Raw genomic sequence first — 11,307 nt, 5'->3', positions numbered from 1 at the left:
TCCTAAACCTATGCCCTCAAGTTCTGGACTCGCCCCAAGCTGGGGAAGAGACTTTATCTATTTATCCTTTCCACGCACCTCATGATTTTATAAACCTCTGACACTCCAGGGAAAACAGCCCCAGCCTATTTGGCCTCTCCCTATAGCTCAAAACCTCCAACCCTGGCAACATCCTTGTAAATCTTTTCTGAACCATTTCAAGTTTCACAACCTCCTTCTGATAGGAGGGAGACCAGAATTGTTCCAAAAGTGACTTAACCAATGTCCTGTACAGCTGCAACAGGGTTGGTGATGATTCGCCGCTGCCGATTAGCCACTGCCGGTTCACCACCACCGTTTCTCCACTGGGGTCGTTTGACCTCTGGAAACTAATCACCACTGAAAAAATATATATGCACTGATTGTTTTCCCTCCCACCTGTTCTATGAAGCTTCTCAGTCCCCTTTATTTATACAAGTTACAAACACCTGCGGTGGCAAATCGTCCTCAGCGGCCAATGGGCAGTGGCAAAGCGTCCTCGGCAGTGAAAGAGCAGTGGCTAATTGGCGGCGGTGAATGGCTCCATCCCGGCTGCAACAACACCTCCCAACTCCTGTACTCAATACTCTGACCAATAAAGGAAAGCATACCAAATGCCTTCTTCACTATCCTATCCACCTGTGACTCCACTTTCAAGGAGCTATGAACCTGCACTCCAAGGTTTCTTCATTCAGCAACACTCCCTAGGACCTTACCATTAAGTGCATAAGTCCTACTCCGATTTGCCTTTCCCAAAATGCAGCACCTCACATTTATCTAAATTAAACTTCATCCTCCACTCCTCAGCCCATTGGCACAACTGATCTACACCTCCAATTTTGGTGTCATCTGCAAACTTGCTAACTGTACCTCCTGTGTTCACATCCAAATCATTGATATAAATGACGAAAAGCAGTGGACGAGCATGGATCCTTGTGGCACTCCACTGGTCACAGGCCTCCAGTCTAAAAAACAACCCTCTACCACCAACCTCTGTCTTCTACCTTTAAGCCAGTTCTGCATCCAAATGGCTAGCTTCCCTGTAGTCTGTGAGCTCTAACCATGCTAACCAGTCTCCCATGGGGAACCTTGTCGAACGCCTTACTGAAGTCCATATAGATCATGTCCACCCCTCTGTCCTTATCAATTCTCTTTGTTACTTCTTCAAAAACCTCTATCAGGTTTGTGAGACATGATTTCCCATGCACAAAGCCATGTTGACTATCCCTAATCAGTCCTTGCCTTTCCAAATACATGTAAATCTTTTCCATCAGGATTCCCTCCAACAATTTGCCCACCACCGATGTCAGGCTCACTGGTCTATAGTTCCCTGGCTTTTGCTTACCACCTTTCTTAAATGGTGGCAAAATATTAGCCAACCTCCAGTCTTCTGGCACCTCACCTATGACTATCGATGATACACATATCTCAGCAAGAGACCCAACAATCACATCCCTCACTTCCCATAGAGTTCTAGGGTATACCTGATCAGGTCCTGGAGATTTATCCACTTTATGTGTTTTAAAACATCCAGCACTTCCTCCTCTGTCATATGGACATTTTTTAAGCTGTCACCATTTATTTCCCCACATTCTATATTTTCCATGTCCTTCTCCACAGTAAACACTGATGCAAAATATTTGCTTTGTATCTCCCTATATTGGGGAGACAGGCCGCCTACTTGCGGAGCGTTTCAGAGAACACCTCTGGGACACCCGGACTAACCAACCCAACCACCCTGTGGCTCAACACTTCAACTCCCCCTCCCACTCCACCAAGGATATGCAGGTCTTTGGACTCCTCCATCGCCAGACCACAACAACACAACGGTTGGAGGAAGAGCACCTCATCTTCCGCCTAGGAACCCTCCAACCACAAGGGATGAACTCGGATTTCACCATTTTCCTCATTTCCCCTCCCCCCACCTTGTCTCAGTCAAATCCATCGAACTCAGCACCGCCTTCCTAACCTGCAATCTTCTTCCTGACCTCTCCGCCCCCACCCCAGTTTGACCTATCACCCTCACCTTGACCTCTTTCCACCTATCGCATTTCCGACGCCCCTCCCCCAAGTCCCTCCTCCCTACCTTTTATCTTAGCCTGCAGGACAAACTTTCCTCATTCCTGAAGAAGGGCTTATGCCCGAAACATTGATTCTCCTGTTCCCTGGATGCTGCCTGACCTGCTGAGCTTTTCCAGCAACACATTTTCAGCTCATCTCCCCCACATAGGCTTCCTTGCTGATTTTTGAGGGGCTCGATTCTCTCCCTAGTCCTTAATATATTTAGAAAATCCCTTTGGATTCTCCTTAACCGTATTTGCCAAAGCTATCTCAAGTCCCCTTTTTGTCCTCCTGATTCCCCTCTTAAGTATACTTCTACTGCCTTTATACTCTTCTAAGGATTCACTCGATCTATCCTGTCTATATCTTACATATGCTTCCTTCTTTTTCTTAACCAAACCCTCAATTTCTTTAGTCATCCAGCATTCCCTATACCTACCAGCCTTTCCTTTCACCCTGACAGGAATCTACTTTCTCTGGGTTCTTGTTATCTCATTTCTGAAGGCTTCCCATTTTCCAACCATCCCTTTACCTGTGAACATCTGCCCCCAATTAGCTTTTGAAACTTTTTGCTTAATACTGTCAAAATTGGCCTTCCTCCAATTTAGAACTTCAACTTTTAGATCTAGTGTATCCTTTTCCATCAGTATTTTAATATCCAATTTTAAAAGTGAAGCAAAGTGGCTCATATGATAATAAGTTAGTCTGTTGATAATGCTCCCTCGTTGACAATAAATAATAATTAATTTGCTTTTTTGAGTAAGTTAAATGAAGTCTCCCACTTTGTATGAATTAGGAGTGGACCACCCAGCCTTTCAAACCGCCTCAACCATTCAATGAGATTATGCCTGATCTGATTAGTCCACGTTCCCACCTCCATCGACAAGGTCTATCTGCTTTAATCTTAAAAACAATGGAAGATTCCATTCTCACCCCCTTTTCAAGGGAGAGCATTTCAATGACTTGCCACCTTCTGTGAAAATAAAAATTTGGCCTTATCTTTCGATGACCTCTTATTTTTAAACAGTGACCGCCACTTCTTGATTTTTTTCCCGTAAATCTGAAAAAGATTTGAAGCAATTCCACAATTAACCTTTCTGTCTGTTGATAGAGGTGAGGGTGAAGCAGAAAGAGATGGATCAAAGGTTGCTTGACCCTAATTGACAGTGAGTGATGAAGAACCAGCAACAAGACTGAGACCTAGGTAATTAACTGATGGAGGGGTGATGCTTAGATATTTCATGTTTTGAATTCATGTCAAACACAATTTTAAATCTCCCACAATTATTCCACAGTGCATGGAAATGCTAAATGTAAATACTGCAATGTGTAACACTGCTATACTTAGAAACAGAGAAGATAGGACAAGAGTAAGCCATCCAATTCCTCGAGCCTGCTCCACCATTCAATATGGTCATGGCTGATCATTGAGCTCAATACCTTAATCCCACCCACGCCAAATTCCTTGATCTCTTTAGCCTCAAGAGCTATATTTACCTCCTTCTTGATAATATTTAATGTTTTGGCCTCAACAATCTATCCACGAGTCCAAAGAGATCTTGATTAGGTGAGCTAAAGGGCCAAGAAGTGGCAGATGGAGTTTAATTCGCATAAATGTGAGGTGTTGCATTTTGTACAGGACTTCCACAGTTAATGGCAGACCCTGGGGAGTGTTGTTGAACAGACAAATCCAGGGATACAGATGTATAGTTCCTTGAAAGTGGCATTGCATATAGGCAGGTTGGTGAAGAAAGGGGTTTGGCACATTTGCCTTCATTGGTTAGAGCACTGCGTAGAGGAATTAGGATGTCATGTTGCTGCTGTACAAAATATTGGTGAGGCCACTTTTAGAATACAGTATATATATCTGGTCAATTATAGGAAGGATGTTGTTTAGCTAGAAAGGATGCTGAAAAAGTTTACAAGGACATTGCTGGGAGTGGAGGGTTTAAGTTATTAAGGAGAGGCTGGGAAGTCTGGGACTTTTTTGCTGGAGCGTTGGAGGCTGACGATGACCTTATAGAGATTTATAAAGTCATGAGGGGCATGGATAGGATAAATTGACAAGGCCTTTTACCAAGGGTAGAGAAATCCAGAACTAAAGGTCATACCTTTAAGGTGAGAGGGGAAAAATTCAAAAAGGACCTGAGGGGCATCATTTTCACACAGAATGTGATGCCTGTATGGAATGTGCTGCCAGAGGAAGTGGTAGAAGCTGGTACAGTTAACATATTTAAAAGACATTTTAATAGGTACATGAATAGGAAGAGTTTAGAGGAATATCGGCCAAATGGAAGCAAGTGGGACTAGTTCAGTTTAGTTACCTGGTCAGCATTGATGAGTTTGACCGATGAATCTGTTTCTGTGTTGTGAGACTCGATGATTCTGGGTAAACATATTTCCCCTCATCTCAGCCCTAAAAGGTTTACCCCTTATCCTTAAATTGCAACACCTGGTTTTGGACTCCCCCCACCATTGGGAATATCTTTCCTGAATCTAATCTGTCCAGTCCTGCTCGAATTTTATAGTTTCTATGAAACCCTCTTCCTCTCATCTGTCTAAACTCCAGTGAGTACAATCCTAACCAACTCAATCTTTCCTCATACATTAGCCTTATCATCCCAAGAATCCATTTGGTAAAACATCTCCAGCAAGAACATCCTTTCTCAGATAAGGAGACCACAACTGCACACAATATTCAAGGTGTGAGTTCATCAATGTCCTGAATATTTGCAGCAAGACATCCTTCTTCCTGTACACAAATCCTCTTACTATAAAGGCTGATACAAAAGTGCATTCATATTAGGAGCACAAATAGAAGCAGGAGTAATCCATGTGACTCTCACATCTTCACGCATTCAATCCAATCATAGCAGACTATCAGCTTTCCCAAACGTACTCTGTGTTCCCTCAATTTCCTGGGAGACCAAGAATCTATCTCAATCTCAAATCCATCCAACAATGGAGCACACATGGTCTTCAGAGGTGGGGAATTCCAAAAAATGGTGGTTATGGTGGCTCAGTGGTTAGCACTGTTCCCTCACAGTGCCAGGGACCTGGGTTCAATCCCTGCCTTGGTGACTATCTGTGTGGAATTTGCACATTCTCCCTGTGTCTGTATGGGTTTCCTCTGGGTGCTCCGGTTTCCTTCCACAATCCAAAGATGTGCAGGTCAGGTGAATTCATCATGCTAAATTGCACATAGTGTTGGGCATGGATTCTGGGTAATCCAAGATGGAGGAGGGGAAAAATTTCTGGCTGTTACAGCTGCTCCTTTATTGAGGTATTTTAGGTGCTGGAGGTGATTTCCTCGAATTCCAGGCGCAACAATTACTGTTTTATATGCTGCTGCACTGTTTTGGAACTTTGGAAAAGAAAAGTCAAATCAACAGCAGCTTTAAAAGGGAGAAGAACAAACAAAGAAAGCACATGGTGAGGTCAGTGCAGGAGAGAGAGAGAAAGAAACTAACACCAGAGTGAACCTGCACAGTACTGCCTTTGCTGTTTAAATTCATGTATCGTTGGACATCAGAGTGCGTCTGGGAAAATTAACAAACAGTGAAATTCACAACTGATCTTGGGAAGGAACTGTTTGGGTGAATTTCACAGCACAGAAGCAGGTAAGTGTGTTGTTTTTAAGTGTGACATTCGGAAAGTCTGCAGTAGTAAGTAGAGTGGGTTCTTTCTTGATTATATGTTTTTTGAGATATGCCTCTTGATTAAACTTAAAATATAAGCCATAACAATTAATTTAACCTGGGGCAGTGTTTTGTACAGGAATAAGACGGTGTTATTTTCTGGGTCTGTAGATTGTGAAGAAGCAAAAATGGCCTTTAGTGGAGTGATATGCGCTTCTTGTCAGATGTGGGAGTTGAAAGAGAGTTTAAGGGTTACTGCAGAATATATCTGCAATAAATGCAGTTGCTTGTGAATCTTATCAGATCAAATGGATTGGTTGGACAGACAGTTAGAAGCAATGAGGAATTTGCAACAGCAACAGTATGTGATGGATGGCAGTTATAGGAAGGGGGGAAAGTCTCAGATACAGTCACATAGATGGGTTAGCTCCAGGAAAGGTAAGAGAGGTAGGCACCTCGGGCAGGAGTCTTCTGTGGCTATCCACATTTCAAACAAGTATGTTGTTTTGGAAAATGTAAGGGGTGATGGATTCTCAGGGGAACGTAGCACGAACAACCAGGTTTCTGGTATTGAGACTGGCTCCAATGCAACGAGGGGTATGTTGGGTTCCAAGAGATTAATTGTGTTAGGGGATTCTCTAGTCCGAGGTACAGACAGATGTTTCTGTGGCCAGCAGCGAAAAATCAGAATGGTGTGTTGATTTCCTGGTGCCAGGATCAAGGATATCTCAAAGACGGTGCAGAATGTTCTCAAGAGGTAGAGGGGCCAGCAAGAGGTCATTGTCCACATTGGAACCAATGACATAGAAAGGGAAAAGATTGAGATTCTGAAGGGAGATTACAGAGAGTTAGGCAGGAATTTAAAAAGGAGGTCCTCGAGAGTAGTAATATCTGGATTACTCCCAGGGCTGTGAGCTCATGAGGACAGGAATAGGAGGATAGAGCAGATGAATGCATGGCTGAGGAGCTGGTGTATGGGAGAAGGATTCACATTTTTGGATCATTGGGATCTCTTTTGGGGTAGAAGTGACCTGTACAAGAAGGACGGTTTGCACCTAAGTTGGAAGGGGACTAATATACTGGCAGGGAGATTTGCTAGAGCTGCTCGGGAGGATGTAAATTATTAAGGCTGGGTGAGGGTAGAACCCACGGAGATAGTGAGGAAAGAGATCAATCGGAGACTGGTACAGTTGAGAACAGAAGCGAGTCAAACAGTCAGGGCAGGCAGGATCAAGGAAGGACTAATAAATTAAATTGCATTCATTTCAATGCAAGGGGCCGGACAGGGAAGGCAGATGAACTCAGGGCATGGTTAGGAACATGGGACTGGGATATCATAGCAATTACAGAGACATGACTCAGGGATGGGCAGGACTGGCAGCTTAATATTCCAGGATACAAATGCTACAGAAAGGATAGAAAGGGAGGCAATAGAGGAGGGGGAGTGGCGTTTTTGATAAGGAATAGCATTACAGCTGTGCTGAGGGAGGATATTCCTCGAAATACATCCAGGGAAGTTATTTGGGTGGAACTGAGAAATAAGAAAAAGATAATCCCCTTATTGGGACTGTATTATAGACCCCTTAATAGTCAGAGGGAAATTGAGAAACAAACTTGGAAGGAGATCTCAGCTATCTGGAAGAATAATGGTAGGGGATTTTAACTTTCCAAACATCGACTGGGACTGCCATAGTGTTAAGGGTTTAGATGGAGAGGAATTTCTTAAGTGTGTACAAGACAATTTTCTGATTCAGTATGTGGATGTACCTCCTAGAGAAGGTGCAAAACTTGACCTACTCTTGGGAAATAAGGCAGAGCAGGTGACTGAGGTGTCAATGGGGGAGCACTTTGGGGCCAGCGACCATAATTCTATTAGTTTTAAAACAGTGATGGAAAAGGATAGACCAGATCTAAAAGTTGTAGTTCTAAATTGGAGAAAGGTTACTTTTGACGGTATTAGGCAAAAACTTTCAAAAGTTGATTGGGGGCAGATGTTCGCAGGTAAAGGGACGGCTGGAAAATGGGAAGCCTTCAGAAGTGAGATAACAAGAATCCAGGGAAAGTATATTCCTGTCAGGGTGAAAGGAAGGGCTGGTAGGTGTAGGGAATGCTGGATGAATAAAGAAATTGAGGATTTGGTCCTTATGAGAGTATAAAGGAAGTAGGAGTATACTTAAGAGGGAAATCAGGAGGTCATAAAAGGGACATGAAATAGCTTTGGCAAATAGAATTAAGGAGAATCCAAAGGGATTTTACAAATACATTAAGGACCAAACGGTAACTAGGGAGAGAAAAGGGCCCCTCAAGTAAAGCGGCCTTTGTGTGGAGCCGCAGAAAATGGGGGACATACTAAATGAGTTTTTGCATCAGTATTTACTGTGGAAAAGGATATGGAAGATATAGACTGTAGGGAAATAGATGGTGACACCTTGCAAAATGTCCATATTACAGAGGAGGAAGTGCTGGATGTCTTGAAACGCATAAAGGTGGATAAATCCCTAGGACCTGATCAGGTGTACCCTAGAACTCTATGGGAAGCTAGGAAAGTGATTGCTGGGCCTCTTGCTGAGATACTTGTATCATCGATAGTCACAGGTGAGGTGCCGGAAGACTGGAGGTTGGCTAACATAGTGCCACTCTTTAAGAAGAGTAGTAAGGACAAGCCAAGGAAATATAGAACAGTGAGCCTGACCTCGGTGGTAGGCAAGTTGTTGGAAGGAGCCCTGATGGACAGGATGTACATGTATTTGGAAAGGCAAGGACTGATTCGGGATAGTCAACATGGCTTTGTGCGTGGGAAATCATGTCTCACAAACTTGATTGAGTTGTTTGAAGAAGTAACAAAGAGGATTGATGAGGGCAGAGCAGTAGATGTGATCTTTATGGACTTCAGTAAGGCGCTCGACAAGGTTCCACATGGGAATTGGTTAGCAAGGTCAGATCTCATGGAATACAGGGAGAACTAGCCATTTGGATACAGAACTGGCTCAAAGGTAGAAGAGAGAGGGTGGTGGTGGAGGGTGTTTTTCAGACTGGAGGCCTGTGACCAGTGGAGTGCCACAAGGATCAGTGCTGGGTCCTCTACTTTTTGTCATTTATATGAATGATTTGCATGTGAGCATAAGAGGTATAGTTAGGAAGTTTGCAGATGACACCAAAATTGGAGGTGTAGTGGACAGCAATGACGGTTAACTTAGATTACAACAGGATCTTGATCAGATGGGCCAATGGGCCGAGAAGTGGCAGATGGAGTTTAATTCAGATAAATATGAAATGCTGCATTTTGGGAAAGCAAACCTTAGCAGGACTTATACACTTAATGGTAAGGTCCAAGGGAGTGTTGCTGAACAAAGAGACCTTGGAGTGCAAGTTCTTAGATCCTTGAAAGTGGAGTTGCAGGTAGATAGGATAGTGAAGAAGGCATTTGGTTTGCTTTATTTTATTGGTCAGAGCATTGAGTACAGAGGTTGGGAGGTCATGTTGCTGCTGTACAGGACATTAGTTAGGCTACTGTTGGAATATTGCATGCAATTCTGGTCTCCTTCCTATCGGAAGGATGTTGTGAAACTTGAAAGGGTTCAGAAAAGATTTACAAGGATGTTGCCAGGGTTGGAGGATCTGAGCTACAGGGAGAGGCTGAACAGGCTGGAGCTGTTTTCTCTGGAGCATCGGAGGCTGAGGGGTGACCTTATAGAGGTTTACAAAATTATGAGGGGCATGGATACGATAAATAGACAAAGTCTTTTCCCTGGGGTCGGGGAGTCCAGAACTACAGGGCATAGGTTTAGGGTGAGAGGGGAAAGATATAAAAGGGACCTAAGAGGCAACTTTTTCACACAGAGGGCGGTATGTGTATGGAATGAGCATCCAGAGGAAGTGGTGGAGGCTGGTACAATTGCAACATTTAAAAGGCATCTGGATGGGTATATGAATAGGAAGGGTTTGGAGGGATATGGGCCGGGTGCTGGCAGGTGGGACTAGATTGGGTTGGGATATCTGGTCAGCATGGACGGATTGGACCGAAGGGTCTATTTTCATGCTGTACGTCTCTATGACTCTATGACTCACAATGCTTCCTGTAACTCCAGCACAATTTGGCAAACTCCCCAGGTATGGAAATCAAACACTTGCTATCTCCCCTATCAAACCCTTGTGAATTAGTGTGTGTCAGTGATATCCCCATTCATTCTTCTAAACTTCAGAGAATCATAGGCCTAACTTACTCAGCCTCTCATTGTAGGACAAACTTCTTATCCCAGGAACACCTTTTGTGAACCTTCAGTACACGAACTCCCATGCAGGTATATCGTTACTTAACAATGAGACCAAAACTTCACACAATATTCCACATTGGCCTCGGCATAGTCTTATTCAATTTTAGCATGCCTTCCTTATTCTTATAATCCAGCTCCCCAGCAATAAAACCAATACAATAAATCGCTAGCTGTCCTAATTAATGACTATACCTGTAGTCTAAATTTGTGCTCCTTGTAGAAGCACATTGACTATCAAAGTGAAATACCTCACAAGTGCAATAAATCTTACAAATGCAATTGTAATTAATGTCTATCAATAATAAGCTGAAGAATGATCAGTTAAGCTGTTCTTAATGACATTGGTTAAGAGAGAACTATTGATCAGGAATAGGATTCCTGCTTTTCTTTAAATACTGCCACGGGATCTTTAATATTACTTAAATCACAAGCAAAGTGGAAATCTACTTTAGCATCACATCCAGAGGATAGCATTGTTATATTTCAATGCATGACAGATCCTTTTCTCTCAATGTCTGTTGTTAAACTCATGGGAAAACACTAGTTCCCATGAATAGAAACAAGTCTTTATTTAATAATGTAGGATAACGTACCCCAGGTGAATAATGAATCTCAGGAATTCTACTACTTCTCACTTGACTTCAAATATAAGCATGCTAGACGTGGTTTGCACCAGGCTAAGCTCTTAATTAGATTTATTCATGAATAGGATTATTTTTAGAAGCTCACATTCTAAGTACTAGAGACCCAGTTCACAACTCATTGTTTAGATATATTAATTAAATTAGAATCCTTTGCAATTGACTTTGCAGCACTTTGAATACTATCTTTCTGAGAAATCAATATTTATTTGCCTTTAGCAAATAACAGTGATGTTGTTTCCTCTTTTAAGTCAATACCAACTGTTCTTGTGTCTCACAGTCAGACAAGACCTGAAGTTCTAGTGAAAAATCTGCTTCTTTGTATTCGTAACATGATTTGTAAAATAGACCATGTTCGCAAGGTCAGTGTGTAAAATGAATACTCAATTTAAAGAATGCCAAAATGCTGAAAAAGTGTATATTAGATTCCCTATAGTGTGGAAACAGGCCCTTCAGCCCAACTTGACCCTCCAAAGAGTATTTCATCCAAGCCCATTTCCCTCTGAGTAATGCACCTAACAACTATGGGCAATTTAGCATGACCAATTCACCTGACCTGCACATCTTTGGATTGTGGAAGGAAACCAGAGCACCCTGAGGAAACCCATGCAGACACGGGGAGAATGTGCAAACTCCACACAGATAGTCACCAAGGCAGGGATTGAGCCCAGGTCC

This window comes from Chiloscyllium plagiosum, chromosome 17, assembly GCF_004010195.1.
Source record: "Chiloscyllium plagiosum isolate BGI_BamShark_2017 chromosome 17, ASM401019v2, whole genome shotgun sequence".
NCBI classification, from domain to species: Eukaryota; Metazoa; Chordata; class Chondrichthyes; order Orectolobiformes; family Hemiscylliidae; genus Chiloscyllium; species Chiloscyllium plagiosum.
Note: the sequence above shows the minus strand (reverse complement) of the source record.